General features: G+C 37.6%; 1 pseudogene; it reads left to right on the top strand.

The window, feature by feature from the left end:
* The first annotated feature begins 23,655 nt into the window (after positions 1–23,655).
* On the top strand, positions 23,656–23,754 carry LOC132280496 (small nucleolar RNA R71; annotated as a pseudogene).
* The last annotated feature ends 1,982 nt before the right edge of the window (positions 23,755–25,736 follow it).

Raw genomic sequence — 25,736 nt, 5'->3', positions numbered from 1 at the left:
GAAGCACTTTGAAACCTTAGCCACCATTTTTAGAATTTGAACCCCTTCCTTGAGAAATTTGGTCTTCCACTTTGAAGATCAAATCTTCCTCTCTTCCATATCTAGAATCCCTTTTTTAGTTTCTCTATTTTCCCTTGTTTGCCTAGAATTTTAGAGGGACAATCCTCTAGTGAAGCAGTTTGAGAAACCTAAAACCCTAGTTGCCATTTCTAAAATTCGACCTCTTTCCCTTGAGAATTTGATCTTTTGCTTTAAAGATCAAATCTTCGTCTCTTCTTTATCTAAAACACCTTTTCACAGTTTTTAATTTGTGTTCGTTTACCTTGGATTCTAAAGGTTCAATCCTCTAGTGAGGTAAGGGTGTCCTATGTTTATACTCTTGTTGTGTCTTTTGTTCCTTGGAGTTAATATACATTGTATGCATGTATTTTGAATTATGGGTTGTATCTAAATGTTTATTACATGAAATTAACTTAGGGTTTGTTTTGATTAAGGATTTTATATGATCTTTAACTTGTGTAGATATTTTTTCAAATTGTAATGTTTTGAAATCTAGAAATTTTCATTAGTGTGAATTATAGAAATTCTAGATATTTATTGTCAATGATTTAATTGTGTATTTGATACTATGTTGTTGTTTAATTCATGAATTTGAAGCTTGTAGTATATTAGCATGAATAGATTTCATAGGTTGATTATATAGTAGTACCTTGATTTGATTCACTTTATGACTTGTTCATGTAATTTGCTATTGTAGTTTTAATAACTTGATTGTGTAACCATTAATTAGTTTACATTGTTTTAGTATTGTGACATCTTTGATATATTTACTTATGAGTAAATCATAGTGTGTGTATGTGCCACTTTGGCCTTAGTTGTATGGTGGTCATCATTTTGTTCATAAAGTTCATGAGGTCACAAGTTGTGTATGTACGACATGCATAACAAGATTAAAGGATGAACACCATCCAAACATCAAAAAAGTGGACATCGAATCTAGTAGGTTGGAAGTCATGCAGAACATTGGCCTGTGGGGTATGGAAGCGCATCATTTGTTATCATCGTGTACGATGGGGGCATACATTACATTGCATCATGGAATCGCATGTGTGAGTTGCATTATAGTGGAGTCTATGTGCAAGTTGTTTCATAGTTCTTGGAGTGGTGTACACTTTGTTATCCTATTAGTTTTGTGATAGTTGTTCTTGTAATATATGCCTATTGTTACTTTCGTATCTTTATTTCCAAGTTGATAATACTAGGTAATTATAACTTGTTGGTTATGTTCTTCCTTCATTGTGGTTTATGTTTAAATGTTTCAAATATAGCTTAGGATGATCCCTTAGCTTCCCTCTTGAAACTAGACGTTAGGGTGCATGATCCACATGTATTTGGTTTATATTATACTTGCAAAGAATCATTGAAACTTTAGGGTATACTGATGAGCGCTAAATATTGCATATTCGAACCCCTAAATATACGTATGTTAAGACCTAAAGTAATACTTCTATCTATTATTAGACTGATTTATATTTATTGTGTGTTTATAGGTACTTTCCCAGAAAAACAGTTAACACCGAGACTTTATGAAGAAAAGACTGATATTGAAGCTTATAGAGTCGTTGCAGGTCATTCAAAGCAAGCCGAGAGCTTAAATGGTGATGTTTAGAAGAATTCAAGTACCAAAGCTCGAGCCTAAGTTCTGAGGCTCGAGCCTTGTAAGAAAAAGAAGAAAATCAACAAGGCATTAAAGCTTGAACCTTGTACCTCCAGAGCTCGAGCCTTACTCAGTGGTGCTCAAGCCTTACCCTAGGGTGCTTGAGCCTTGGCCTTCAAGTTCGAGCATGAGGCATCAGAATTTGAAGAGTTGATTTTAAAGAAAACTAAGCTCTTAGGGCCTCGTGCTAGACCTCAAGGATCGAGCACTATCATTCAAAGCTCGAGCCTTGAGTCCCAAAAGCTCGAGCTTGGTACCTAAAGCTTGAGCCCTGTGAAACTTGGATCGAGCAATGTAAAAAGAAGAAAACCCCAAAATATTCTAAGCGTTGATGGAAAAGACGCTTCAGAAAATAGTTGAAGAAATTTGACTAAGTACAAAAGTGAAGATCGAGCACCATCGTTTGAAGCTCGAGCCATATTTCAAGAAAACTCAAGCTTTGTTCCTAATGCTCGAGCCTGAGCCCAATAGCTCGAGCTCTACTCCTTAAGTCCAATAGACTTGGAAAGAATAATCCGTAACTTATAAATAAGACTTAAGTCCATTCTGGAGCTCTACTCCTTAAGTCTTGGAAAAGAATAATCCGTAACTTATAAATATGACTTAAGTCCAATCTGGAGCTCTACTCCTTAAGTCTTGGAAAAGAATAATCCGTAACTTATAAGTTATAATCCGTAACTTATAAATAATAATCCGTAACTTATAAATAAGATTTATAAATAAGACTTAAGCTATTGGACTTAAGGAGTAGAGCTCCAGATTGGATTTCACTCTAGTCTTATAAATCCATTGGACAGATTGGATTTATAAGTTACGGGGATTATTCTTTTTCAAGTCTTATTTCACTCCAAATGGGCCAGAAGACCTAAAGGCCCACCAAACCTTTATTTCTTCTATAAAAGAAGGCACATGCCTTCATAGTAGAAGTTCTTTTTCTTGTATTATTCAAAAAGTTGATATTATGGTGGCAGCTTTTAGGGTTTCGATAACCTTAAAAGGTGAAGATCCTGAGAAGAGAAGTGCCGTCCATGACGATGAAGATGGCAACAACATAGATGATATTCTGCATCATTATGAGTAACTAATTCATCTCTTAGGGCACTGATGTAACCCGATCTAAGTACTATGGTTTGATTATTTTAACTCTGGGATATTTTTAATATATTATATTTCTGATTACATGATTAAGAGCAATTGAGATAACTCAATTGTATTTTAAAGTTTTAAATAGTTTCTGAAAAGTTATTACCTTGTCTTAGATATAACTGTTCGTAGACTATTCTCACCCCATTCTTATTGGACGGTATCTGGCGGAGCCTTGCCGGACATAAGAATGGAGATCATGTAATGGTGTTCCAATATATTTTATATGAATGTTTTCATAGTCTATGCTTAGGAAAGATGGATAGTTTGCAAAATTAGTAAAGTAGGTAGGTGGATAGTCTATGTTAATCGCAAATAGGCTACAGTTAACTGCAATATATAAAACATCTTTCTTTAAAACCGAATTAAACGAATGTTCTTAAGCTCAATTCATTTAAAATATAAATTGTCAAATCCCTAGAGTTGAATAGTTAACCATAGTATGAAGGTTATGGTGAAGTCAATGCCTTAAGACTTTTCTCTCTCTGATCACTTTATTTTAAATTCAGTTTAATTTTATTTTATATTTGTGACAACCAATCAATCAATCAATCAATTCAACCAGTTACTTGTAAACCAAGAAATAAGTTTGATTAGTTAAAAATAAAGCAAAGAAGACTCAACTCACTGTGGGATCGACACCCTCTATATAGTACTATCCTACAAAGATTGGTACTATTGCTAGTGGTAATAAACTGAACACATCATATACACATGCGCTTCATCCTACTAAGTAATTTGTTTACTCACCCTAGTTGATTAGGGTCTTTTTCAGGCAAGAAGACACTTCTTTGGATGTTCACCTTCCCTAGCTTGGCTTGGGCTCATTTAGTTAATTTTGTTTAATTTGATATGCACTTGTTAGCATGCTTTTATTTACCTTTTGTTGATGTTCAACGTATAACTTGTTGAGAAGCATGACTTGCTTTATTTTGGTCATATAATATATACTTAAGTGTTTTATTTGATGTTATTTTAATTTGTGTGTATGAAGCCATGGGTGAACACTTCAGTGCATAAATCTAGAACACTTTGTTTCAAATGTTCATTTTGATGTCATAAGTCACTATTCATCAATTTTTTTTCGAAAACCGAACCAACCATTCCGGGACTTCTGAGGGCCTCTAGGGTGTATTTGAGCATTTCATTTTCAATTTAGGTCTTAGGAAAACCTCCCGAGGGCCCATTTACATTTTTTTGGCAGAAACTTAGTCTTTTGGCGAGTGCCCACAGCTCTTAGCGTCCGCCTGCAATGCAATGTAAACCTGCAATTTTGACAGCTTTGACACTATGTTTTGTAACAGCCATAACTTACTCATTTTAAGTCCAAATTAGGTGATTCTTGAGACTAAATTCAAGTACTTTAAGTCAAATTTCCAATGGTACCAATCCCATTTTCCGATTCATTCCCTACTGAGAGTTATAATCTATTTAGTGAAATAGTGTTGGGATTCGTTCGAGCCGGATTAAGGTTTTTGAGGGATTTCACTCCCAATGACCTTAAAACCTCATATGAGGTTATTAAATGTCTAATTGGGTTATTTTGATTCCGTTTGACTTGTTAAGAGTTAAATTTTCTTCTCTTATGGTAAAATGATCATTTTACCCTTGTCTTGGTTTTTGGTTCGTTTCAACTTCCGCTTTCATTTCCTTTTTAAGTCTCGTGACTTCTTAGAAGGTCACTTTGACGTCTTAGAGATGTTATTCATCTCTAAAGACATCTTCCCTTTTATTACTTCCGCATTTGGGATCTGTTATCAAGTTAGTTTTCAGGTAACTCGTAGACGCACAAGTGGTTCTGAGAATCTAAGTCGTCACAAGTGGTATCAAAGCTTGAGGTTCAAAAACCTCAGGATGAAGGGTTTAGGTTTATTCCATACTTCTTGCTGACATACTTTGATGTGTTCACATGTTTACGTGCTTATGTGCTTATGTGTGTAGAAACATCTTCTTTATGACATGTATGCTTATGTGCTTCAATGTTTAAAGCTTTTATTGCATGACTTAATATGATTTAAGTGCTTATGTGTTTTTTTATGTGGGGTTTATCTGTGCATTCATTGTTGGGGTGCATTGGGTCGTGAGCACTTGAATTTGATTAATGACTTAGTCGAATTTCTTAGTACTTATTTGTCTTTGACTTAGACAAATTAGTGGGGTTTGAGAGAGATATGTGAGCTTCTTGATGAGTGCTCAAATGTGACGCATTTTAGCACCTAAGTTAGGGTATTCTAGTCTAATCATCTATCTTATATTCATGTCTTAGATACTTATTTGTGTTATTACCTATTTCAGGCGAATAATGTTCAAACAGGCTAACAAGAGCTATTTAGATCATTTTTGGAGCTTAGGAGCAAAGTTGGAAAGAAGCCAAGAAAAATGCATCAGGGCAACTTCGATCGATCGAAGGGGAGTCCTAATCGATCGAAGTGATCTTCAATCGATCGAAATCAAGGCGGTGCCAGCTCAGCCATTTGAATAAAGTCTGAAGATATTTTTGTGCCACATTAGCTTCGATCGATCGAAGTCCAAGTGTTTGATCAATCGGACATCTTCGATCGATCAAAAATGCTACTGGCAGTGAGCTGTCTAAATTCCCGAGCACACCGTTTCCCACCTACCTTGCATAGTTACGAATTTCCACCAATCACAGGCTATTATTCTGACTTGGTCTTACTCAAAGGAGTGTGTAATTGATTTATTGCTTTTATTGCTTTCCAGTTCATAGTTTTTTAGTTGTTCATTACTTTCTTTACTTAGTAGTTCATTACTAGGGACTAGCAATATCTAAGTTTGGGGGTGTGATGAGTGCTCAAATGTGACGTATTTTAGCACCTAAGCTAGGGTATTCTAGTCCAATCATCAATCTTATTTTCTTATCTTTGATATTTATTTGTGTTATTGCCTATTTTAGGTGAATAATGTTCAAACAGGCTAACAAGAGCCATTTAGATCATTTTTGGAGCTAAGGAGTAAAGTTGGAAAGAAGCTAAGAAAAATGCATTAGGGTAACTTCGATCGATCGAAGGGGAGTCCCTATCAATTGAAGTGATCTTTAATTGATCGAAATTAAGGCAGTGCCAGCTCAGCCATTTGGATAAAGTCTAAAAATATTTTTGTTCCTCGTCAACTTCGATTAATCGAAGCCAAAGTGTTTGGTCGATTGAATATCTTCGATCGATCGAAAATGCTGCTGGCAGTGAGCTGTCTAAATTCTCAAGCGCGCCGTTTTCCACCTACCTTTCATAGTTGCAAATTTCTACTAATCATAGGCTATTATTTTGACTTGGTCCCTACTCAAAGGAGTGCGTCATTGATTTATTGAGCAATCATTGTAATAGATAGATAGTTTTTTGATTACCAATTATAGAATATAAAAATTTTCTCTCTAGAATTAGGGTTTTTGGGAAGAATGCAAGGATGAAGATGATGATGCCAATCTCCAAACTAGTCCTTGAGGGTTCCATGTCCATTACTATAAGTGGCTAAATCCTTCTCTTGGGGCTAGAGATGGCCCCTAGGGTTGCTTCTCAAACTTAGCCTTCATGTATTTTTGGGGATTTTAATTGTAATGAATGTTTTGATCATGAATATATATAGATCTTATAATCTCTACTTGATTTGTATGATTTAATGCTTTCAATTGATCATTTGGCTCTAGTCATATGTCTATGTATGCTAGAATTGATGTTCATGTGTTTTTCTCTAGATTTAATGGAATTGATGCATGTCTATGTGTGTTGATGATGTTAGTCTAGTGATGGTTAAGGCATAGTGCTTAATTGAACACTCTTGAGATTTATTTAATGGTTCACACTTTTTTCTTGATGGATTGTATCACATCTCTAGTTTAATTAGTTTAATTTCATATCTCTAGTCTAGTGTAATGTAATTACTTTAAATTCTTAGGTAGGTGAACAATCCATGCTTGTTTCTTGGTGTTCCATACTTGTGAATGCAAAGAGTGTATTTCTCTAGATTTTTGTGTGTGAATTAATTATGGGTTGATTAAATGGATTTTGGTTTCATTTGATAGGTTGTACTATTCATTTAATTGACTAGACAAACTATACTTATTTACCTTCCATACTTAGTTTCAATTGATGTCACATACACCCAAGTTACAATTTAAATTTCCCCATTAATGTATAATTGCTAGTGTTTGATGAAGTGAAGCTTAGTGGTGTCTCTTTGCCCTAAGACCTCTTCTTATATTTTTTCCCCTATTCTCTAGATTGCTCTTTTTACTTGTATTAATCTTTAATTGCATTGTAGTTTAACTAAACAATCACTAATCATCTTTGATCACTCGACCTACTAATCCGACATTAATTTCCATCACAAACACACCTCCAATCCCTTGGGACGATACCTACTCACACTAGCTATATTTTTAGTTGGAAGTGGTAGTGACATTTTACAAATTAAAACTTAGCCACATTTTATTGCGTATACGACGAGATAGACACCAAGTTTTGGCGCCGTTGCCGGGGATTGGCACCGTCGTGTTTGGAAATTAATTAGGAATTAGTACTCTTTTGATCTTGTTTTTATTTTTATTTTATTTTGGTTACTTATTGTGCTTGTTATTGATTGGCTAGGTGCATTAAGCCAAGAAGGCAAAGCAAAAGGAATTAAAAAAGCAAAAAAGCCAAGTGAAGCTAAGCAAGAGCATAAAAAGCTCAAAAATAATATAAAAAAAAATTGCAAAGCAAAGAAAAAAATTGAAAAACAACTTGAAGTTGCTTAAGGACCCTTTGTGAGCTTTTCTAAACTCAATCTCTAATTAAATCGTCGGCCCGCGTAGAGGCAAGTTTTTCATTTCTTAGATAGATCGTGATCCTGTGTGGAGGCAATTTAATTTTCCTTGTATATTGTTGAAAGCATGGGAGTATGGGATCATTGTATGTGGATGATGTTTGTTGATTGATTTGTTGTAGGGGTGAAATGATTGCTACTTGCTTGTTACTTGTTTTTGTTTTGTTTGTGCATGCATGGTAGTAGATCATTAAATCCTACTCTTGTCCCACTTAATTTGAATTTTGAATCCATTGTTCGTAATTCTAAGGGAAGGGGTAGTTCTAGTCACTCTATTTCATCAATGGATTAGCAAAATGAGGACCATGTGGAAGACCTTGGTCACATAGACCAATAAGGCATCCTCCACCCTAATGCGCATCATGACAATATTCAAGTACCATTAGGCATGCCGAGACCTTTCATTCCACCACAACAATAAGGCCAAGTTCCACTGGGAATGCCTCAGCCAATTTTTGCTCCACAACCTCCCATTATTTAAAGGAATCAAGGTGCTTATGTTGCACCCCCAATTGTGAATCCTCCTCTTTCTTTGTGTGATCATTATGTGCCAAATGAATATAATGCACCTACATGCATTCAATTGCCCCTTTTTAGAGCACATCACTATGAAATTAAACCGCAAACTATTCAAATGCTTCCTAACTATCATGGACATCCAAGTGAAAAACCTTACAAGTATTTGGATGAGTTTCTTGAAGTATGCTCCACCGTGAAATACACAAACATGCTGGAAGAGGTTTTGAGATTAAATTTTTTTTCTTTTGCCTTTAAGGACAAGGCAAAATATTTGTTCAACAATCTTAGGCCTTTTTCAATAACTTCTTAGGCGGAAATGCAACAAGAGTTCTTGAAAAAGTACTATCTGGTTTCAAAGACCAATGCTATAAGAACTTCCATTAGAGAATTTTCTCAAGGGGATGGGGAATTGTTTCATGAGGCATGGGAAAGATTTAATGACTTACTTAGGAAGTGTCCACATCATGACATGCTTAAGTGGCAATTAGTTCAATATTTCTTTGAAAGTTTGCCAGAAATCACAAGGGTATAGTAGATGCATCTATGGGTAGTTCTTATCTTGATAAGCATGAAAATGAAGTTTGGCAATTGTATGAAAGTATGAGTGAGAATTCAATGCATAGATCCTTATCTTCTAAGAATGTTAGAAACTTAGGTGGAAGGATGAATGTTGGCTTGTATCAAGTTGACAATTCCAATGACATAGCTGCCAAAATGAAATCATTGTCTCAAAGGTTTGATCAATTTTTGATCAACCAAAATTCGGTGAATCAACTGTCTTCCTCCCCTAATCATACTCATCATGTTTCAAAGGAATCTTGCATGACTTGTTCTAGTGTTTTACATTCTACTTCCAATTGTCCCAATGGACATGTGCAAAATGAGCACCAAGAACAAGTAAATGCCACTTTTGTTTACCAAGGGAATAATCCCTATGGCACACATTACAATCCTGGATGGAGGAACCATCCAAACTTCTCTTGGAAAAGCCAAGGGGAAGGCTCAAACCCTCCCTAAGGTGGTTTTCAAGGAAAGTATGTTCCACCTCCAGTGCAAAACCAAGGTTCCCAAGGTTATAGATCATTTCAATCATCACATGGAAACCAATTCTCAAATTCTCATTTTCCTAATCAATCTTCTTACTCTCAAGGAAATTCTAGGAGTCCCGCTTTTGAGGAAAAAGTGTTGACCGCGTTAGGTACTTTAGAGGCAAACACTCAATTACTTCATTCCCATTCTCAATCCATTGCTAAGCTAGAAACCCAAGTCGGGAAAATAGCTAGTACCTTGAATGCTAGAGAGAAAAGGAAGATGCCTCTAAATACCCCACCAAAGCAACAATTTATGGTGGATATCGATTCCTCATTGGAGGGTCACACAATTGAACTTGTTAATACGGTGACAACCTTGAGGAGTGGAAAAATTATTGACAACCAAGTAGGTGTTTCTAATGAAGAGAGTGAATCGGTGCAACCAAAAGTTGACACCCGTCCCGTTTCACATTCTATTCCTCCTTCATTGTATGTGCATGAACCCTTTGTTGAGAAAGTATTGAAAAATGATTTGAACAATGATTTGAAAAAGGATTTGAATAATTTTTGTGTTGAAGATATTTTGAAGAAAGACTTTGAAAAGGTTTTTGAGCCAAAGGATCCATTTCCGGATGCCTTGAAAGGATCCATTTTTATTGAAAAACAAAAGACCAAAGTGAATGAAATAATTGAAGTGTTTAGGCAAGTGAAGATTAATCTTCCACTCTTGGATGCAATCAAACAAATTCCGGCTTATGCCAAGTTTTTAAAAGATCTTTGCACCCAAAAGAGGAAGAACAAGAGTCAAACACCAAAGAAAATGGTCTTGACCGAGCAAATGAGCTCCATTTTGCACCACAACGCTCTCCCGAAATTTAAGGACCCCGGTTCACCTACTACTTCTTGCATCATTGGTGACCATGTCATTAACCGAGCTCTTCTTGATTTAGGAGCAAGTGTTAATCTTCTTCCTTATTCGGTGTATGTTAAATTAGGCTTAGGAGACTAGAAACCAACGTCGGTAGTTTTGTAACTTGCCGACCGATCCATCAAAAACCCAGAGGTATCATTGAGGATGTGTTAATTAAAATTGATAAATTCTTTTTTCCGGTCGATTTTGTTGTCATTGACACCGAACCGGTCCCAAATTCTAAGAACCAAATTCCTGTTATCCTTGGCCATCCATTCTTGGCAACCGCCAATGCCAACATTAATTGTAGGATGAGGATAATGAAAATTTCATTGGGGCACATGAAGGTGAAATTGAATATATTTAATCCAACCCCAAGTTCAATGGATAAGCATGAAGAAGTGTGTGTTGTGGAAAAGTGTCTTGGCAATGAATTTGAAAAAGTTGAGTCTTTGCTTGAAAGTGGAATCTCCAAAAGTTCATCTTCTAAACTGATTTCAAAGAAAGTTGTTTCAAAAACAAAGTTTGAAAGGGCATGGAAACCCAAAAATTGCATTGACAAAGGACCATCAATCTCCTTTGAATCAAATCCACCAAGTTCTCTAGGGAACCATTTGTTGGGTGGGATTCAAAATCCATTCACCCCGTTAAGGAGGGGATGCATCATAAGATTTTTGATCTGCGTTAAAAGAGCTCAACGTCTTGCTAGAGACGTTAAAGACTAGTGCATTTCGTAGGGTTTGACAACCCTACTCCTCCCTCATTTCTATTTTTACTTGTTTCTGCATCGTCTAGATATGAGTTTATTTGAAAAATCCGGCTTGAGAGCCATTTTCTGCATTTTGAGTACTGCCAGGGACACTTTGATTGATCGAAGTCCCACTTCGATCGATCAAATCTCCTGTGATGAGGACCCTTTAGTTCCATTTCGATCTATTAAAGGTAAGTTCAATTGATCGAAATCCATTTTGGATCGATTGAAGTTAAGGATTCAATTAATCGAAGTTCTTCGATCGATCGAAAATGCATCATTTGAAATTTTCGGAAAACCCTTTTGGCCGTTCAATTTTTTTTTTTTCCCCATTTTATTTCTATTTTTCTTTTCTTTCTTATTTTCTTTTTCTTTTCTTGTCCATTTATTTTTTCCAAATTTGGAACTAACTGAATTGGGACTGAATTTTGATGTATGTTGAATGTTGATGACAACAAATGAATATCGAATGTGGTTATTGATGGTAGTTGTTAAAAAGAGAATGGACATATTGCATTAGATTTGTGGATTATTATGGGCGGTGTCCCTAATTGATTGCTGACTTGTGGATTCCTATTGCTTTAAATGTTTAAACTGATTTTTAATGGATGTTTGTTGTGTTTGCAAATTTTTGGGATGTCCATTTTTAAGGGAAAACCATGCCGGATTTTCGTAAAATTTCTACACTTTGATTTTAAAATCCAAAACGGCATGCGGTTTTATTTTTGTACTTTGAAATGGAATTTGAAAAGAACTTTAAAGTCGGTTTTGGAACAAGAAGAAAGAAACTGTTTAAATGTTTTCCAAGTTGAGCAATTGATGTTGATTTTGAAATGACATTGAAAAATTGACTTTTTGTGAGCATAGTTCCATCATGTTTCCTTTACTTATCTTGAATATGAAGTGCATGAATGTGTTTCAAGTTGTCTAAATTACTTGCAAGTATGATTGGACTTGAACTCTTTGAAAATTAAAAATGTTAAGTCTTGTCTTAATGCATCAAATGTTTCAATGGACCTCTTTGCAAAGTTTTAGTTGGATTGAGTGCATTATTTTGGTAAAATGATCTATTATTGTTAAAATACTTTATGATCACACTTGTTAGGTTTCAACTGATTCAAAAAGGAAAAATTTGAAGTTGAATTGCATGATTCCTTCAATTGATTTTCATTCATTGCATGATTCTTGTCATGAAGTTTTTCTACAATGCAATTGAATGTTTTGACCCCAAAGTTTTCAAAAATTTTAATTTTGCCCCCAAAGTGTTGAGAAATTCTAAAGTTGACCAAAATACCCTTGTATGAATTGAAACCTGTTCCATTTGATTCCCTAGCATCCATTTACATAATCCGGTTTTGAACTGAAATATGAACCAAGTTAGGACTGTGTTACCCTTGATATTGCTGTTTATCTTATTCCATACCATTGTCTCGATATCTTATACACTTGTGATCATTCTTGATGACTGAGGTTCTTTCTGGTCCAGATTCTGACTTACAGATGGTAAGCTTCTTGTATTCTTGATATTTATTCATTCTCTACTTCATTTAAGCATCAGAGGAGGTCACGAGCCATGAGTAATCATAGGATGTTGATTTTGTTGCATTGCAAGTATAAGATATTTCTTTGTCTAGAGTTGTTCTTACTTGTGCATCATTCCGATATATGCCATCTAGTTGCATACCATGTCCAAGATTCTTTCTTGAACTTACCTGTCATAACATGCCTTGGATTGCTATGTTTTGCAACCTTGCATTTTACTTAGTCTTTATTTTATGACATGCCTGTTTCTTGAGTCCTAGGTTGACATTTGCCAAGCCTATATGCTCTATGTTATCATGTTGCTCTATTTCCTTTTCATTGTTGCACTTGTAGACATTTTTACTAAGAATTGATACGATGTCATCCTGGAGTCTACTTGTTATATCATTGCAGCATTTTCTTGAGTTTTAGGTTTGTGAATACATGTTGCATTCTTTACGCACATCATAGCTTATGCTTGTTCTGTTGATCATGTTTTTGCTCAAATTGTTCTATATGTGACTTTTCTGCCCTCTATACCATCATTGCATATCTGATCTGTTTTGTTTAGCTGAAGCATATTTTAATTTGATTCTGAAGCTTTCTTATTCACTTCTTGCATAAGCATTATCCTAAATGTCTATTATCTGCTTCTACTTGATTCAGGCGTGCTTTGTGTTTCCTTCTCATTTGCTTACCTTATCCTTTACCTGTGCACTGATTTAAAATTATTTTTGCAGATGCAGTGTAGAAGAAAGACTCTTGCCAAGAAATGAGTTCCCTTAGTGCCTCAGCCTGCACCTCCAGTTGCAGAGTCTTCCTCTTCATCTTCTTCATCTTCTTCTGCAACTATGGATGCTGAGCATACCATTGTTAGAGAGGTCCCCATTGATACTTACACCAGCAAGGCCTGGGAGACCGAGTATAGATTTGATACAGATTTATTCTCTACACTGGATCAGACCATATGGTCAAATGATGAGTTAGTGAGGCGGGGCATTGCTGCTATTATGACTCTAGTAGATACAGTTGTCTACCAATGGTTGGTTGCTCTCTTCTACCAGCACCTCCGGATGGATAAAGATGACAGACTTCTTCTACATACTACCATTGACGGTCAGGAGATCAATATTTCTTTCCCGGCCATAGCTGCTGCTAGTCGATGCCCCCATATTTCTCCACTGGCTGAGGACACTCATAAGCTTCTATTCCCTAACCATCCACCATTTCCTACTGAGTTGACCATGGTAGCCATACTATCTTCATAGGTGGCATATGAGGGGCATACATTTTTAGACCAGGTCAAGATTGATCCCCGGTACTGGTTCTTCCATTTCGTGCTTCACCTCAATGCCTTCCCTACCGGTCATGGCACTCAGAGGAGAGAGGGGATCTTCCAGGCCTTATACTGTGTTGATTTGTGTTACTGGTTCTCCATTCCTGTGCTTATCTGGGAGCTTATCCATAAGTTCTAGAAGAAATTGCATATTTTGCCTACCACCTGAGCAAAGACATGACATTTACCCTTTGGCTATCTGATCATACAGCTGCCTATAGACCAGGGATACCAGTTTGACCTTGAGGAGATCCCAGAGCCTGATGCTGATAGGGCCAAAAGAGCTCATGACTTGGCCCAGTGGACCAAGACTTTCAATTCCTACCACAAGAACAGAGCCAATAGAGATTTCAAGAGACTACAGGCAGAAGTAGCAACAGCTAGCGATGCTCCAGAGGATGATACAACAGATAGATCTTTGCCCAGACAAAGATGTCACATTACTACTTCCGGATCCATCTCCCAACCAGATGTACCGACTGCATCATAGCAGACTGGCCCGTCACATACCCATCCTCCCGCACCTACAGCACAAACCAGCACTGACTCTAGCTACCGATCAGAGGTGGCTCAGTTACATACATATTTTATATCTGTCAGAGGTGATATGACTGGTCGTCATGAGGATATCACGAGGCGGCATGATGACCTGGTGCAGAGACATGATGATCTGGTGAGGAGACATGATGATTTAGTTCGGAGATCTGATGCCCTGCATGACGAGATAGCTGAGGTGAGACATGAGCTTAGCGCTTTGAGGACCGACCTTACCACTTCGGTCACTCGCCACAGCACCAAGATGTCTACCATGCTGCAGCATATTGCTGACATGCTTACCCCAGATCCTACTGTCTGATCCCATTTTATCTCTCATACTCATGATCTCTATTGCTCTGCCTATGATATTTTTGCACCATATTTGGATATTTGCACTGGTCTTGGACTTATTTTCTATATTTGGATTTTTGGATACTTGATATTAGTTTTGGATGTTATGAGCTTTACATTGCTAGATGCTATGATCTTTGCCTAGTTCTCAGTTTTACTTCTCAATTATATCATTAAGGCATATGCTTTGACAGTTGTTAGTGTGATCATTTTCAGATAGGCTTTTGGAATTAAAGTTTGGGGGTGCGCCTTCCAAAGCTAAGCTTCTGTTACCGGGTTCCTTTTGCTTCACCCATTTGGTTTACTCTTTCCATTATCTGTTACTTCTTTGTACATTAAGGATAATGCAGAGATTAAGTTTGGGGGTGTTTTAACATATCTTACATGTCAGAACTCTATGTTGCTGCTTGGGCCCCATATGCTTGTTTCCGGGCTGGGTTTCACTTCATTTCTATGCATGTGGTATGATTTGAGAATCAGGGCTATGATTTTGATCTTTTGAGAACCATGATACTTAGAATTTAAAAATTGCTTGACTTGAGAGTCTAATACTCCTTGTATGCCTTGTGGATGCCATTTAGGAGTAAATTTTTTGAAAGATTAATATCATGCTTGCATTTGTGGTCTACATCATCCTGATTTTGTGATTGTTTTGAGATTCACACTAGGATTCTACACTAGCACAGGCGCACACTAGCATTCATTTGTGGGGTACATGCTTTGTTTATTATTGAATTGGTTATATCCCATTTGAGCTAGTAGTGCATTGAAAGCTTTCATCTTGACAAAAGTGGATAACAATCCCTTTTCATTGAGTAGCTGGGATTTTAGCCTCATCAAGCACTAAATTTCTCGCGCCAAAAGGTGGAGGGCCCAAACTCTAGGTTAATAACTTGAAAAAAAAAAAAAAAAAGTTTACAAAAGCAATAAAAAAGTGAGGACTTCTCCAAAAAGGTGAGAAGTGGGAAATGATTAGTTAGAGGTTGTTTTGATTTGTAGCCTATTTGATTTGAGCTTGTAAGTCCTTAGGGGAACGCCTAATGCCCTAAAGCCGTTTGGTTTGGGAGTAATTGACCTAACGCTCGACCTCATGAATCGCTAGAAGGCTGAATGGATCACTACATTGCACCATACTTCCATCTTTGATCCTCTAGGTTCGTTTTCAAAAAAAAAAAAAAATCGAGTGAAAAGAATTAGTGCATCTATAACAAATAAAGCTTTAATAAAAGGTCCACTCTTTGTTTTGATGATCGGGGCTAGATTTGTGTGCTAGTTTAAGGGTAAGGATGTGATCATTTCTTTAGTTGGCTTAGATAGCAGCATATTTAATGTCGGTTCACTCAAAAAGGATTCTAGTGTTGTTTTGACTTAAGTGCTTTGGGTCAAGGCTTGGATCTATCTTGAAGTGCTGAGATCGATCAATGTTCGATCGATTGAACCTTAGACTTGGATCGATCGAACTTGCTACTTTCTTCCTCTACTTTGCTCCTTTCTTTGTTCAATCCCAGAATTGCTTCAATTAAGCTCTTATTTGGCTAAGTTAGCTTATTTTCAGGATAAGTGCCTGAAAATGGAAATAATACGAAATCAATCTAAAACGATAAAGTAAGATAGATAAATGTACTAGAATGCCTAAGCTTAAGGGGTTTAAATATCATTTTTCAGTGCTCATCACACCCCCAAACTTAAATATTGCTAGTCCCTAGCAATGAACTAGAAAGTAAAGGAATGAAATGAACAACTATATAACGATAACTAGAAAGCAATAAATGGATAATGCCACTTTCGCAGGTAACACGATTGCACTTAGCATATGCAACAAGCCTTTTAAACCCCTAGGTTACCCCTAATGGACGAGTGAAGTCTTGTGAGGGTTTCCAGAAATGGTACCCACAAACATTAAGTTCATTTTTGTCAAAAGAGGTACCAATATTGCAAACAAGCATTGGGAGAAAAACTACCTCAAGTATGCAATTTTTCAACCCTTTCCAAGCAATCTCTCAAAATTTCAATATCAAGCAAGCAAGTATGGTCCTCCACACATCAAGAAAGTGATCATGCAAATCAAAACAACTCTAGAATTCTTTTTAGTGGACCGGCATCAATGTGTTGTTATCTTAGCCAACTAAAGAATAAATCACATCCTTACCCTCAAACTAAGATACAAATCTAGTACCGATCATCAAGATAAAAAGTGGACCTTTTTTTAAAGCTTCATTGTTCTAGGTGCACTTATTCTTTTCACTAGATTTATTTATTTATTTATTTTTATAGGATCAAAGATGGAAGCATAGTGCAATGTGTTGATCTATTAAGCTTTCTAGTGATTCATGAGATCGAGCGTTAGGTCAATGACTCCCAAACCATACGGCTTTAGGGCACTAGGTGTTCAAACACCCCTACGGACTTACAAGCTCAAATCAACTAGGCTACAAATCAAGGCAACAACCATCTAATCATTTCCCACTTCTCACCTTTTGGGAGAAGTCCTCACTTTATTTTTTTTTTCTTTTTTTTTTTTTTTTTAAACAAGTTTAATTATTAACCTAGAGTTTGGGCCCTCCATCTTTCGGCGCGAGAAGTTCAGTGCTTGATGAGGCTAGAATCCCGGCTACTTAGTGAAAAGGGGTTGTTATCCACCTTTATCAAGAATGAAAGCTTTCAATGCACTACTAGCCCAATTGGGATATAACCAATTCAATAATTAACAAAGCATGTACCCCATAAATGAATGCTAGTGTGCGCCTGTGCTAGTGTAGAAGACTAGAGTGAATCTCAAAACAATCACAAAATCAGGATGATGTGGACCACAAGTGCAAGCAAGATATCAATCTTTCAGAAAATTTACTCCTAAATGGCATTCATAAGGCATACAAGGAGTATTGGACTCTCAAGTCAAGCAATTTTTAAATTTTAAGCAATATAGTCCTCAAAAGATCAAAATCATAGCTAGGTATGGACCAATCATAGAAATATCCCTCAAATACACAAGTCATGCTAAAAGTTTGAATTTAAAACTATCACTATAGAGCACCATTCCCCCAAACTTAAATTGCACAATGTCCTCAATGTGAAAATAGAACAAAGGAAAGAGTATACCAGTGCAACTAAGCAAGAATGATCAGGACTGAAGTATCCTTAGTGGGTGGCATGGCCCCCCCAAACTTGGGATGAACTGTGGTCCTGAAAATTGGCACTTGGATAAACTTATCAGATAACAAAATAGGATAATCAGTGCACAGTGAACATGCAAGGGTAAATGGGATAAACAGAAAATGAAATGAGAGAGGTATAAGGGTGGTCCTGAAAATTTGGTAGCACTCTCTCACTGAAGTCACTATGATGTACCTAATGGAGTCAAACATACAAATATGATAATATAATCAGATGACATCCATAGCAAAAATAGATATATAAAATAGAAAAAGAGTAGGTACAACAAAAATATCAAAGCCGACAAACCGGCTGTAAAAATAATACAGTGACAATAATAAAATATCAAAAGGAGAGAGGGATCATAAGATAAAAAAGAGTGGGAGCTCAGAAAGATGAGGTAGGACGGGCAGGTCTGGCTCCGCGGATGTCTCTAGATAAATCTTTGAACATGGTCGTGACATCTGTGCGGAAGGTAGCGAACTCTGCTCTGTGGGCCGTGAGGTCAGCTCTGAAGGCAACAATAGCGTCCTCGAGCATTTGCAGACGCACTCCGGGGGTCAAGTCTGGTATGGAGGAGTCAGAAGACAGTTTCTAGGTCTGCTCCTACTCGTGGATTGGTGACCCGGCTGGAGAATGCTGAACTGCGTCATCTGCTGAGTGCTCTAAGTCAGTATCTATATCAATGTCATTATGCTCGGCTGTTAGATCGACTGGTGCCTCGTCCACTGCGGGAGCTGCTGCTGCTGGCTCTGCTGGTGATAGGGCTGGCTGTGCTACTACCTCCTCCTCTAACTCCAGCTCTGTAGCCACCAGTACGGCATGGATCTGCAGGCGAGTGATAATAACTCTATAGCTCTTGTTCCAGTCCTTCTTGAGGAAGTGACAGGAACCTTTCTCGGGGTCCTCCTGCGGGTGGATGGGATAGCGCTGGTCTATGAGAATCTGGGTGATGAGGTGGCTGAATGGAAGAGACTTAGCCCATCTGGGTGCCTCCTTGCTGACGTACTCATTGTAAAGCTTCCTCATCACGCTCCAGATAAGCATAGGAATAGACACCCAGTGGCCGGTATAGAAGGCGTACAAGGCGGCTAGATAGTCGCCCCACCTCTGAATCTTATGTCCTGCCATGTATATGTTTCGGTAGAGTACCGAATCTGTAAACCATAGGTCATCCGACAAGAATGTCCGAGTGGCGAAGGTCTCGCCACCGGCATGGTGACCTGTGAGAAAAATCACCATATTGGCGTAAGAAGGCCTGTGGAGCCTGGGATAGGTCTCCTGAAGCTCTGGCAGGCACCGATGTGGACAGCGAGTCGAACGGGCCAGAGTATCCACTGTAATGGTGATCTCATGGCCATCGATAGAGGTGATGAGCTCGGCTGTAGTGTGCGGCGATGGTCGAAGGTTCTGGTAGAACAACCGTACCAGTCGCGGGTAGATCGGCTCTGTGACTGGGGCAAGAATAGCTAAGAGGCCCCGCTGAATGATGTCCTGATAGGCAGATCAAGTTAGCACCGATCTGGAGAAGAATGAGGTGTCGAATGCTGACTCGTGCTCGATAGTCATGTGTGCATATCTAGGCACGAGCCTATCGCGCTGTAGATGAGCTGGCTGAACAGGTGGAGCCGGCTGAGCTGGCTGCTCAACGCCTCTATGCATTGGAGATGGTGATGGAGTGAATGCTGGGTGAGCTGGCGACTGGGGTGGAGTAGGGTGTAATGGCTCCTCTGTATGAGGGCTGTGCAGTCTCCCCAGTCCGCTGTCGGACTCTCCTCTGTGTGTGGTCGGGACTAGGATCACGGATATGAGATGGACCGGCCCCGTCGCCAAGTCTGCGTTTGGTGCCGTGACGGTGTCTACGCGCTACAATCTTGACGCGAGCCATAGTCAGCAAATAGAATTTCAAAAGTTAGTGCCAGCATATAGAGAATATAAAGCACAATATAGAAACATGTATGTCAAATAAGATAGACAAAACAAAATATCGCATGATTCTATGCAAGTGGCAGAATATGAAACATGCTAAACAATATGAGCATGAAATGCATCCAATGTGGAATATCACAGGCATTGGGCATATATAAGGTAGTATGAACATAAGATAAGATGAATGACGTGTGTATATGAGATCTGTGAAATTCGATCGATCAAAAAAAGAAATGAGATCGATCACAAAAGTTAGATCGATCAAAGGTTGAGTTGGATCGATCGCAAAAATTCAATCGATCATAAATTTGTTCGATCGATCAAACATTGTGACGATGAAACCTAACAGTCACAGATCTGTGACGTTTAAAGCATGGGGCCCACACGAATGAGTTCGTGGGCCCTCTAACAACACAAATGAATCTTAATTCCATCCTAAACATGGCCCAACATCTAAATCTAACCAAAATCCCCAAAACATATACACATATATACACATATATATATACAAAGACATGGATGCTCAAGCTTGGAGAATGGCAGATTTAACATGAAAGCAACACGATTATGTCATTTAGAAATAGCTATTGATGCATGATAGTTCAAATCCATAGAGGGTGTGTCAGAACTTACCTCAAGAGAATGAGAGAATGGAGAATGAGCTTGTGAAGAACTGAGATGAAGAAGATGAAGATGGAATGAGATTCAAGGTGCTTGGATCTCGTCGGAGTGGTGGCCTGAGTTAGGGGAGATGATTTGCAGTAAAAGGGAATAAGAGGCTAGGGTTGAGGTGTTAAGATCGATCTAAATGATCGATCTCAAGACCCTTGGATCTTTTTTAAAAAACATTTCTCGACTAGTTCGATCGATCGAAGATGAGTTGTGATCGATCGAACTTTGATGAACTCCTTTCAAAGTATTTTTGGATTTTTGTTTTTTTGAAATTTGCAAAAATAAAATTAAAAATTGGAAAATAAAGTAAAACAAAATATTTTTGATTTGCTTTGAATATTTTTGAATTTTTGAAAATTTGTTGAAAATTGAAACAAAATAAAATGAGAGTGAAAATAGAATAAAATAAAAATGAAAATATTTTTGGATTTCTGAAAAGTTGAAAAGTCAAACTAAAGTTAAAAAAAAAATGAAATGAAGATTTGTGATCGATCGAAACAAGAGTTCAATCGATCCGACAGAGAGCAAAAATATGCAGGTTTTTGGTTCAAAATTTTGGCTAAGTGTTGGAACATGAGATCGATCGAACTAGGAAGTTGGATCGATCGAAGAACTTCTTGATCGATCTTGGAATGTTTCGAATGATTAGACAGAGAGCTAAAATATGCAGGTTTTTGCAGGCTTAAAATTTTTCTAAGTGTTGAGTCCTGAGATCGATTGAACTTGGAAGTTGGATCGATCAAAGGTCTCTTGATCAATCTTGGAGTTGGTCTGAACGATGGGACAGAGAGCTGATTTTGCAGGTGGATGCAGGTCGAAAATTTTTCTAAGTGTTGAGTGCAATTCACAATTCGATCGATCAAACTCCAATGTGAGATCGATTGAACTTTGCCAAATGCTCAATTATGACATAAAAGCTTATGCAATCCTCACCAAAGTTCCTTGAAATGCATTTGAACCAAAAACAAGTTTCTAGACTTCGCAAGAAACAAAATGAAAGATAGAAATGGGGGAGGAATAGGGTTTTGACACCCTACGAATGCCTTTGCTAGTCTTTAACGTCTCTAGCAAGACATTGGGCTCTTTTAGCCCGGATTAAAGATCTTACTATGTATCCCCTCCTTGTTGGGGTGATGGATGCTTTGAACTCTACCCAACAAATGGTCCTTTGAAGAACTTGTTGGATCAAGCTCAAAAGAGGTTTTTGATCCTTTGTCTATGACATCAAAACTTTTGGGCTTCCATACCCTTTCAAAGCAAGAATTTGAAACAACACTTTGAGAATGCAAGGTTGAAGATGATCCTTTGTAAGCTTTGGTTTTACACAAAAGTTCATTTCCTTGACATTGAAGATCATGACATTTTTCTACAACATTGACCTCTCCTTCATATTTGTCAAATGAATTGGGTGTGGGATTAAAGATATTCAACTTCATCTTCATGTGGCCAAATGAAATCTTTATTATCCCCGTCCTACAATTTATATTGGCATTAGCGGTTGCCAAGAAAGGACGGCCAAGGATAACGGGAATTTGGCTCTTAGGATTGGAAACCGATTCCGTGTCAATGATAACGAAATCAACCGGGAAGAAGAATTTATCAATCTTGATCAAAACATCCTCAATGACACCCCTAGGTTTCTTAATGGATCGGTCTGTAAGTTGCAAAACTATTGACGTCGGTTTCAATTCACCTAGGCCCAATTTAACATAGACCAAATATGGAAGAAGGTTAACACTTACTCCTAAGTCAAGAAGTACTCGATTAATGATATGATCACCAATGATGCATAATGTAGTGGGTGAACCGAGGTCCTTAAACTTTGGAAGAGTGTTATATTGCAAAATTTAGTTTACTTGCTCGGTCAAAACCAATTTTCTTGGTGTTTGGCTCTTGTTCTTCCGCTTTTGGGTGCACAAGTCTTTCAAGAATTTGGCATAAGTCGGAATTTGCTTGATTGCATCCAATAGTGGAAGATTAACTTTCACTTGCCTAAACATTTCCATGATTTCATTGGTTTTTGCATTTTGCTTGTCTTTTGAAATGGATCCTTTTAAGGTATCTGGAAATGGAACCTTTAGTTCGAACACTTTTTCAAAATTTTCTTTTGAACTCTCTTCAACATAAGAAGTTTTCAAATAAACCTTTTCAACATCATTTTTCAAAAATTCTTTTTCAAACACATTTTTCAAAAATTTTCTCATTTGCAAGATCATGTATATGCAATGAAGGAGGAATGGGATGTGAAATGGGACGGGTGACAACTTGAGGTTGCACCGGTTCACTCTCTTCATTGGACATTTCAACTTGATTGTCCACAACTCTACCACTCCGCAAGGTAGTCACGCATTAACATGTTCAATGGTATGCCCTTTCAATAAGGAATGGGTTTCCACAACATATTGTTGCTTAGATAGGGCATTAATGGGCATCTTTCCCTTCTCTCTTGCATTGAGAGTGCTTGTTATTTGCCCTACTTGGGTTTCTAGCTTTGCAATAGATTGAGAGTGAGAATGAACCAATTGAGTGTTAGCCTCAAGAGTCCCCAAAGCATTTAAAACTTTTTCTTCAAAGGCGGGGCTTCTAGTGTTTCCTTGGGAATAAGATTGGTTGGTAAATTGAGAATTAGCAAATTGGTTCCCTTGTGATTGATAAGGTCTATAACTTTGGGATCCTTGGTTTTGAAGTGGAGGTGGAATGTATATCCCTTGGAAACTGCCTTGGGAAGGGTTTAAGCCTTCTCCTTGGTTTTTCCAAGAGAAATTAGGATGATTCCTCCAACTTAGATTGTAATGAGTACCATAAAGATTGTTCCCTTGGTTTACAAAAGCCACATTGACTTACTCATTAGGCTCATTTTGCACTTGTCCACGAGGACAATGAGAAGTAGAATGAAGAACACTAGAACAAGTCATACAAGTTTCATTTGATGCACGATGAGAATGGTTAGGAAAGGAAGATACTTGGTTCGCCGAGTTTTGGTTAATCAAAAGTTGATCAAACCTTTGAGACAAAGACTTCATTTCGGCAGCTATTTCATTTGAATGTTCGACTTGATGTAAGCTTACACTCTTCCTACCTTATGAATTTCTACCATTCTTGGATGATAGTGTTCTATGCAAAGAATTTTCACTCATGCTTTCATAAATACGCCACACGTCATCCTCATGCCTATCAATGTAAGAGCCACCCATGGAAGCATCAACCATACCCTTATAGTTGTCCGATAAGCTCTCAAAGAAATATTGAACTAATTACCATTTGGGCATGTCATGATGTGGACACTTCCTAAGCAATTCATTGAAGCGTTCCCATACCTCATGAAATGTTTCTCCATCCCCATGTGAAAATTCTCGAATTGAGGTTCTCATGGCATTGGTCTTAGAAACCGGATAGTACTTCTTTAAAAACTCTTGTTGCATTTCCGCCCAAGAAGTGATTGAAAAAGGCCTAAGATTGTTAAACTAATACTTTGCCTTGTCTTTTAAAGTGAATGGAAAAAGTTTGAGTCTTAAGACCTCTTCCGGCATGTCCGTATATTTTACGGTGGAACATACTTCAAGAAACTCATCCAAATACTTGTGAGGTTCTTCACTAGGAAGTCCATGAAAGTTAGGAAGCATTTGAATATTTTGTGCTTTAATTTCATAACGATGCGCTCTAAATGGTGGCAATTGAATGCATGTGGGTGCATTGTATTCATTAGGCACATAGTGATCTCTTAAAGCAAGAGGTGGATTAGCTATTTGAGGTGCAACATGAACACCTTGGTTATGAATTCCTTGATTAATGACGGGAGGTTGTGGAGCATACATTGGCCTTGGCATTCCATATGGAACTTGGCCTTGTTGTTGTGGTGGTTGGTGAATGAATGGCCTAGTCATGCCTAATGGTACTTGTATGTTTTTATTGTGCACATTAGGATGAAGGATATACCTTGTTGGTCTATGTGACCAATGTCCTCAATATGGTCATCATTATGGTCATCCATTGAAAGATTGGCTCTATTTGAACTTCCTCTTCCCCTAGGATTTCTAACGATAGATTCAAGATGCAAATCAAAAGGGGCAAGAGTTGGTCTTAATGAACGATGCCCATGAATGCACAATACAAAACACAACAAACACAAAGAATGACAAACACTATGCCTTCACAACAATGCAATGAAACTCCCTCCACAAACACTTAACCCATATTCCTATGCTTTAACAAAGATGATGTAAAGAACAATAAAATAGTCTCCACACGGGCTCACGATTTATCTAAGAATTGAATTACAAGCCTCCACGCGAGCCGACGATTTAACTAAGGAATTGAGTAAAGAAAGTCTCACAAAGGTCCTTTAGCACTTCAACTCCAAATTTTAAAGCTTAGCTTAGCAAAATATTTTTAAGTTTTTAGCATTTTTCCTTTCTTTGCTTGCTTGAATTGAATGCTCAATGGCTCATTTGCTTGCTTCCTCTCCAACAATGCACCTAGTTAAGTAAGAACAACACAATAAGTAACCAAAAAGAAAAATAAAGTAAAAACACGATCAAAAAAGTACTAATCCTAATCAATTCCACAAATTTGACGTTGCCAAATCTAGTCAACAAATCCCCAGCAACGGCGCCAAAAACTATGGTCGTCGTCCTACCATAAGCTTAAGAATGTGCATTAAGGCGATGGCCAAGAGTTTTACACTTATAGAAGCCACTACTACCTTTCACTATAAATATGGCTAAGGCGAGTAGGGATCGTCCCAAGGGATTATGGGGATTGAGCAATGTCGGAGTTGATTGTGGAATCTAGTAGGTCGAGTGATCAAACAATTGGTTGGTTGATTGATTAAAGAGCAACTAAATTAAACTAAGTAATAGCAAAAGAGTGCAATTAAGAGTAAGTAAGAGAGAGAAGAGTCTTGGGGTTTAGAGATCACCACCAAGCAATGTATTTCTATATTATTGATAAGTAATTAATGAGGGCAATTAGGGTGTTGCAATATTAGTGTGTGTGTGTATTTGGTTGATTCAACAAGCAAGGATGACTAGTTAAGCATGTATTGTCTAAACATCATGTGAAAGGCACAATAAATCAAAACAAGTCATTAATCCTTTCATTTGGCTCACAATCTAAATACAACATAAGATTAGAGACATATGCTACTTGCATTCAAAAGCTTGGAACATCAAACAACAAGCATGGATTGTCCTCCCATTTAACACTACACTACAACTACATTACATCTAAGCTACTAGCATGAAAATAAACTAGGGGAGAGGCACAATCCATCAAGAGATAAGCATGAACCATCAAGAGAATCACAAAAGCATTCTTTTAAGCACTATGTTTTGACAATCTCTAAATCC

Source organism: Cornus florida, unplaced genomic scaffold (assembly GCF_030987335.1).
Source record: "Cornus florida cultivar Cherokee Brave unplaced genomic scaffold, ASM3098733v1 CherokeeBrave_3.0.0_Hap2_Chr10, whole genome shotgun sequence".
NCBI classification, from domain to species: Eukaryota; Viridiplantae; Streptophyta; class Magnoliopsida; order Cornales; family Cornaceae; genus Cornus; species Cornus florida.
This window is presented reverse-complemented; position numbering and strand designations above follow the sequence as displayed.